Here is an 8,602-nt window from a genome sequence, read left to right as displayed (position 1 = left end):
GATGCCAAGACCTACAGCTCCATTGTTCCCATAATCTCCTTTTAGGAAATGGTTACTGTATTAGTCAGGGTTCTCCAGAAAAATAAAACCAGCAGGAGATGCATATATGTATGGTGAGATTTATTATGTGAATTTGCTCTTATGGTTATGGAGACCAAGAAGTCCCATGACACGCAGCTGGAGTAGCATGAAAGCCAACGGTGTAATTCAGTCCGAGTCCAAAGGCCTAAGAATCAGGAGGCTGCTAGTCTAAGTGTAGATCTGAGTCCAAAAGCCTAGTCCAGGAGCACTGATGTTCAAGGGCAGGAGAAGAAGCATGTTTCATGTGAAGCAGAGAAAGAGGAAAGTCATCCTTCCTCTGCCTTTTTGTTCCATGCTGGCCCTCAGTGGATTGGGTGATGCCCATCTATATTGGGGAGGGCAATGGGGTTTACTCAGTTCACCAATTCAAATGCTAATCTCTTTTAAAAGCCCCCTCAGAAACATACCCAGAAATAATGTTTTACCAGCTATCTATGTATCCCTTAGCCCAGTCAAATTGACACACAGTTTAACCATTACAGCTACCATGGTATACAATTTCAACATCAATTTTAACACTGCTAAGTCATTCAAATACACAAAATATGACATTTTGGATAGAAAATGCCTAGCTTTCATTTGCTCACTGATACCCTCTCTTTCCTGTAAATTATACTATCCTCACAAATTTCAATCCTCTGTACCCTGGTATGACTATATGCAGCTATTTTCTTCTATTCTTTAGAAGGCACAAGATCTACTGCTTGGATGATAAAGCATCATGAACTGTAGAAACACAATTTTTTAATCAAATGGTTGAATTAACTCCTGCGTTCGTTGTTTTTTAGCTGAATTAATTGAGGAATTTCATTAAACTTTTCAGATCTCAGTTAATGTATATGATAAAAACAAATCTTAGGTTTCCTGATTGGTTTAAATATGTTAACATATTTAAAACCCATGTATAATGCCAGACACAAAATCTATACCTAGAAAATATTAGTTTCCATTTTCTTAAGTGATAAATAAGAAAGTAAGGCGTGAAGAAATTGTAGATGTATAGAGATATCAGTGTCTTAGGATAATTTGGAATAATAGAAAAAAGGGAGAAAATCAATATTATTTCAGAGGCAGGAATGTAGTAATTGCTTTCACCTACCTTATTTTATTTTATTTATTTTTTTGAGGTAGATTAGCCCTGAGCTAACTACCGCCAATCCTCCTCATTTTGCTGAGGAAGACTGGCCCTGAGCTAACATCCATGCCCACCTTCCTCTACTTTATACATGGGATGCCTACCAAAGCATGGCTTTGCCAAGTGGTACCACGTCCGCACCCGGGATCTGAACCGGCGAACCCTGGGCTGCCAAGAAGCAGAACATGCGAACTTAACTGCTGCGCCACCAGGCCAGCCCCTCACCTACTTTATTTTACTCTCATAATAGCTTATTAAGGTAAGTTATGGTTAATAGTTTTATAAAACGAAGATCCCATATGAATCCAACTTTACCGAGGCATAACTGACAAAATTGATATATTTAAAGCGTGTAATAATGATTTGATATCATCAAACATGATGATTTGACATATGTATACATTGTGAAATGTTTACCACAAAGTTTATTGACACATTCATCACCTTACATAGGTACCTTTTCTTTTTTGACAAGAACATTTAAGGTTGATTTTCTCACAGCTAGAAGGACCTGCAACTAAGATATACAATTATGCACAGGGGGGTTTGGGAAGATAAAGCAGGAAAAAAAAAAAAGAAGATTGGCAACAGTTGTTAGCTCAGGTGCCAATCTTTAAAAAAAAAAAAGCTTGATTTTCTTAGCAAATTTCGAGTATACAGTACAGTATTATTAATTATAGTCACCATGCTGTACCTTAAATCTTCAGAATTTATTCATCTTATAAGTAAAATTTTGTACCATTTGAACAACTTCTTCCCATTTCCCCTACCCCCTACTCCCTAGCAACCACCATTCTACTCTCTATTTCTATGAGTTCAACTATTTTTTTTTTTTGCTTCCACGTATAAGTGATACCATACTGTATTTGCCTTTCTTTGTCTGGCTTATTTCACATAGCACAATGCCCTATAGTTTCATTCACGTTATCACAAATGTCAGGACTTTCTTCTTTCATATGGCTGAATAATATCTCATTGTATATATACCTCACATTTTTCTTATCCATTCATCCATTGACAGAGACATAGGTTATTTCCATATCTCGGCTATTGTGAATAGTGCTACAATGAAGATAGTACTGTTTTATATTTGAGATACTGATTTCATTTCCTTTGGAAATACAGGCAGAAGTGGGATTGCTGAATCATATAGTAGTTCTATTTTTAATTTTTGGAGGAACCTCCACACAGCTTCCCATAGTGGCTGTACCAATTTACATCCCCACTAACAGTGTTCAGGGGTTCCCTTTTCTCCACATCCTCACAAACACTTATTATCTCTTGTCTTTTTGATGATAGCCATCCTAATAGGTATGATGTCATATCTCACTTGTGATTTTTATTTACATTTCCCCAGCAAACCAAATTCAGTAGCACATTCAAAGGATTACACACCATGATTTAATGGGATGTATGGATAGCTCAACATACACAAATCAGTAAGTGTGATACATCATATTAACAAAGTGAAGGATAAAAATCATATTGTCATCTCAACAGATTCAGAAAAAGCATTTGACAATATTCAATACTCTTTCATAATGAAAAATATTACCAAATTAGGTATAAAAGTAATGTACCTCAACTAGTCAAGGCAAAACATGAGAGTATTACAGCTACCATCTTACTCATTGATGAAAAGCTGAAAAGTTTTCTTCTAACATTAAGAATAAGACAAAATGACAACTCCTGCTACTTGTATTCAAATATAATACTGAAAGTTTTAGGCAGAACAATTAAGCAAGAAAAATAAACTATATCCAGAAAAATACTAAAATTGTCTTTTTTCAGGTGATGATCTTAAACAGAAAACCTTAAAGACTAGCAAAAGCTGTTAGAACTAATAAACAAATTCAGTAAAGTTGCAGGATACAAAACCTACATACAAAAGTCAGTAGCATTTCTATACACTAACAACAAACCATCTGAGAGAGAACTTAAGAAAGCAATCACATTTACAATAGGATTAAAAAAATAAAATACTTAGCAATAAAATTAACTAAGGAGATGAGAGATCTGTGCACTGAAAATTATAAGACTTTGATGAAAAAATTGAAGGAGACAAATATATGGAAAGATATCCTATGTTCCTGGATTGGAAGAATTAATATTGTTAAAATGGTCACACGACCCAAAGCAAACTACAGATTCAATGCAATCCTTATCGAAATCCCAATGGCATTTTTCACAGAAATAAAAAAATCTTAAAGTTCGTATAGAACCATGAAAGACCCTAAATAGCCAAAGAAATCTTGAGAAAAAAGAACAAAGCTGGAAGCATCACAATTCTTGATTTCAAACTACATTACAAAGCAATAGTAATCAAAACAGTATGGTACTGACATAAAAAACAGACACATAGACTAATGGAACAGAGTAGAGAATCCAGAAATAAACCCATGCATGCACAGTCAACTAATGTTTAAAAAAGGAGCCAAGAATATTCAATGGAGAAAAGATATTCTTTCAATAAATGGTGTCGAGAAAACTATCTACATGCAAAAGAATGAAATTGGACCCCTGTCTTCCATCACTTACAAAAATTAACTTGCGTGTATTAAAGACTTAAATGTAAGAGCTGAAACCAGAAAACACAGGGGACAAGCTCCTCGACATCGGTCTGGGCAATGATTTTCTGCATATGACACCAAAAGCACAGAACAAAAAGCAAAACTAAGCAGATGGGACTACATCAAACTAACAAACCTCTTCACAGTAAAGGAAACCATCAAGAAAATGAAAACGCAAACTATGGAGTGGGAAAAAATATTTGCACATCATATATCTGATAAGAGGTTAATATCTAAAATATATAAGGAACTCATACAAGTCAATAGCAAAAAAAACAAAAAGAACACCAAATAATCTGATTTAAAAATAGACAAAGACCCTGAATAGACATTTTTTCAAAGACATCCAAATGGCCAACAATCGCATGAAAAGCTGCTCAACATCACTAATCATCAAGCAAATGAACTTGTCCAATCTCTATTGTGGCTAATAGATGAAAGAATGGAAACCAAAACCAAGATCTTCTGGTTATAGGTTGTCCCATCTTCCCATCACGTGATCCACTTCTCAATTATGTGTAGAACAATAGCTAATGAAGAATAGAACTGAGCTCTTTTCTTTCGCCATTGCAGACACAGTCATAAATAGGCTCGGGCTTCAGAAGAGGCTGGCCTCCAGTGTCCTCTGCTGTGGAAAAAAGATCTGGTTGTACCCCAACGAGGCCAGTGAAATCTCCATTGCCAGCTCCCATCAGCAGGTCCAGAAGCTGCATCAGTGATGGGCTGATCATCAAGAAGCCTGTGACTGATCACTCCTAGGCTTGATGCTAGAAAACCACCTTGGCCCACTGGTAGGGCAGGCATATGGGGACAGGTAGGCTTTCCAATGCTGGAATGCCCAACAAGGTAACCTGGATGAGGAGGATAAGAATTTTGCTCCTGCTGCTCAGAAACCGTGAATCTAAGAAGATTGACATGTACACAGCCTGTACCTGAAAGTGAAGAGGGATATTTTCAAAAACACAGGTTCTCATGGAACACATCCACAAACCGAAGGCAGACAAGCCTCTCAAGAAGCTCCTGGCTGACCAGGCTGAGGGCCACAGGTCTAAGAACAAGGAAGTTTGCAAATGCAGTAAAGAGCTGCTCCAGACCGAGAAGGAGGAAGCCATTAAGACTGTCCAAGGAGGGAGAGACCAAGAAATAAAGCTCCTCCTCTCTTGTCTGTACATAGTGGCCTGGGTAGTTACGGAGATCAGTCATTCAATAAAACAAGCCTTACCTGCCAAAACGAAAGAGAAAAGAAAAGAATAGGGCTCATAGAGTATTCTAAATATTTAGAAACACTAGTATTAATATTTAAATATAAAATTTTACTCTCTATAATATAATAAATTTTAAACAAGGGACTTCTTTCCATATGTGTATATTAACAATACATTATATATATATTAATCACTCCATACATATTTTGTTCATTTTACCTAGGTAATGGCAAGCATTTTTCTTTAGCAATAAAGACCTAAGTTCTGAATTTCTTTTCTGTTTTTGGAAATTGAAACATATTTGCATTAAGATGTTAAGATATCACTCTTAAACTAAGATTAATCACCTTAAAATTTGGTTCTTTAAGATATTCATAATATTTGGAATTTTTCTAAGTGTCATAAAAATAATATGTTTTTATCATCACACAGTAATCTGAAAGGTAGAAGAAAACTCAGTTTAATCTCAAAGGACAAACCAACTTGTAATTACTGAACTCTGAATATTATATTAATTTTATATGCTCTCCACTATTCTTATCTTTTAAAATATTTACTAGGGAAGTCCAGACTACTTTTAATGTCTTTCATTGCTGATAGCTTTATTAAAGGCTCAATCCAAGTAAAATTAGACAAAGTTTAATTGAATCATTAGACAAAAATTTAATTGAATCAATAGACTATTTTTTTGTTTCACAACATAATCTCTCTCCCCGCCCCCGCTCTTTTCTCTCTTCCTCTCTCTCTCCTTCCCACTCCTCCTTCCATCCTCTTTCTCTCTATTTCCAAGGAAGACGTATTCCAGTTGAAGCACCACAGCTAGCTAGAGCTAAGGTTTTGTGCTACTAATAGGGGCCATAAATGAGTAGATGCCTCCAGTATCATACAGTGTAGCTAATACATAAAAATGGTGATTGTATTTTTTAAACCAAAGATAAGGACATATAATTTGGTGAAGTTTTAGAGGCATTTATAGTAGAAACTGAAGAGTAAGTTTCAGGTTGCAAAATCATGAAATGATTTTGTCTTTTAATGATTTGTAGGGACAATGTAAAAGAAGGATAATGATGCGTTCTTTACTTGGCTGCTCTGTGGACTAAGAGAAATAACATTTCCAACCATATAACACAGCATCTGGTAGACGGCAAGTGTTCAATCAATACATGATTAAATAAAGATTAAGATGCACCATGTTCATTTTCTCCTCTTGTCATTAGAGGTGGTCATGAGATTTAGTTTTGGTCAGTCGAGGATAAGGGGGAGATTTTGGTTAAGCTTATTCAGTTTTTGTCTTCAGGCTCTCATCATTGTCACAAAAGAAGAGACAATACTTCCCAGCATGCACAGCTAATAATTGCAAGAGCAGCATTTAAAATCCAGGTGATCCACCACGAGAGGCATTGCTCTTAACCAGCATGTCCCAAGTTTACCGGCCTATGTCAGCTGTTCAATGTCAGATGATTACTCTCTTTAACACATATCACAGCTTTATTCTCTCCTCTGGCAGTCTGATTTGAGCTAGACAGATGTTAAAAAGCCATTTCAATGGTGAATTACTTTTGGAAAAGAAACTTTTATAAACTTCAGTTTTAAAGAAGTACTTGGAAGTCTAGTATCATTGCTGTGAAGATAGGGTTTGTGCTATTATTAAAATCTCCTGATAGGAGAGCATTACACAGTAGGATTCATGGAAAAGGTAATTAGTGGGGACATAATTTAGACTCTCAGCTGGAATGTCACTATGTTTAAAAAAGTAGAAAGATATTTAAACATTTGCATAAATATTTTTGTATTTTCTTAAGTGTGAGACTTTTCTTAACCTTGCAAATAAATGTTAGCATATTTTGTTGAAAACAAATCAAAAATGCATGAAGTTTGATGAAGAGATCCTGTTAAACCCAAGAAAAGAAAGATTGTAAAGCTCATTCTAAGACACAGTAATAGTTTCAGCTATCTCAGTAATAGAAAAAGGTTACCTTTTAATTAGAAAGTTGGATAGTCAACTAATGAGAAGAAATTAGAACTTTCTTATGTTATGCATTTCATTTAAAGCACATTGACACAGTTGATTTTTCGCCAAGAATAATAGTTTGTGATGACTATGGCTAGATTATAGCAGCGTCCTGCTGAGAAGTGCTACATTTATTCCTGTTGTGCTGCACAGAAGTTTTTGTGTATTTGACCTGATGACGTTTAAGTGTGTGGCAGTAAATATTACCTTTTAGGAGTTAGTGTGTGTACAATTTTAATGACACTAGACGGATTTAGACTATGGCTTAATGAAGCCAAAACAGCCAATAAACTAATTCTGTTTAGAATAAGCATTAGTTTTTGTCAGCTGTAGACACTTTACTGAGGTCTTTATGGTCCTGTTGTGGTCACTCTTGTCCCCATTCTGAATGTTTGTTGCTGTGACCTATAAATTGTAAAATATTTTTAGTATCACCTCTGTTATGGACTGAATCATGTTTCCTCAAAATTCATATGTTGAAGCCCTAACCCCCAATGTGATTGTATTTGGAGATAGGGCCTTTAAGGAAGCAATTAAAGTTAGATAAGGTCATAAAGGTGGGCCCTAATCCAATAGGACAGGGGTTCTTATAAAATGAGGACGAGACGCCAGCGATCTCTCTTGATACACACAGAGAGACCATGTGAGGATATAGCTAGACTGTCCATCTACAAGCCAAGAAGAGAGACCTTACGAAAAACCAACCTTTCTGGCACCTTGATCTTGAGCTTCCAGGCTCCACAACTGTGAGAAAATAAAAGTCTGTGCTTAAGCCACCTAGTCTGTGGTATTAAGTTACGGCAGTCTAACCAACTGCTATAACCTCTAAATGCACCAAAAAAAATGAAGAGACTGTTATTTTGTCAAAGTGATTTCTTCTTTGGGTTGGTATTGATCTCATTGGAAATGCTAATTATTTTCGTCATATTCAAGTTACAACACATTACTAAAAGGTTTACTAATGATGCCCTAAACTTATATATTTAAGAGAGCTGGATTTACTGATTCCTCTGATGTTGTCGATATAGTCAAGGACTTTTAAAAACTGAATTTAAGGACAGGATCATGTCATGGAAACTTATGAAAAGTGTAATGGGGCCAGCCCCAGTGGCCTAGTGGTTAAGCTCGGGGCACTCCACTTTGGTGACTCGAGTTCAGTTCCCTGGGCACAGACCTACACCCCTCTGTTAGTGGCTTGAGAAAAATTGAGTCACTTTTGATATTGTCTAAAGATAAATAGAAATGAAAGCAAGGATCCATTTTTGATAATGATAAGGCATAATTTAAATATTGATCCTATGGAAGGAAGTAGGTAGAAAGGCACAGAAATATTTAAGACAAACATAATGTAGATACTCAGAGAGGAAGAAGTAGAATAGGAATTCCCATTTGACATTTTCTGTTTTATTTCCTAGGTTTTCTCAAGGCTGGGAGACTCTAGTTCACACATGATATAATTGTTTCACTGTATTTGAAGAAAAAATATCTGGACTCCAAGACCTCAAGTCATGCTTAAAAACATTATTACACACTGTCCATTACTACCACTTTATTGTCAAGCTGAAAATCACTTCCAGCGCTCAGCCATCCAAGGGTGCTT

At 35.9% G+C, this 8,602-nt stretch overlaps 1 pseudogene; it reads left to right on the top strand.

Moving 5' to 3' along the window:
• The first annotated feature begins 4,319 nt into the window (after window positions 1-4,319).
• LOC124238663 (60S ribosomal protein L19-like) lies at window positions 4,320-5,040 on the top strand (annotated as a pseudogene).
• Window positions 5,041-8,602: the final 3,562 nt, after the last annotated feature.

This window comes from Equus quagga, chromosome 4 (genome assembly GCF_021613505.1).
Source record: "Equus quagga isolate Etosha38 chromosome 4, UCLA_HA_Equagga_1.0, whole genome shotgun sequence".
Taxonomy (NCBI): domain Eukaryota; kingdom Metazoa; phylum Chordata; class Mammalia; order Perissodactyla; family Equidae; genus Equus; species Equus quagga.
The sequence above is the reverse complement of the archived record's forward strand: the minus strand, read 5'-3'. Positions and strand labels throughout refer to the sequence as shown.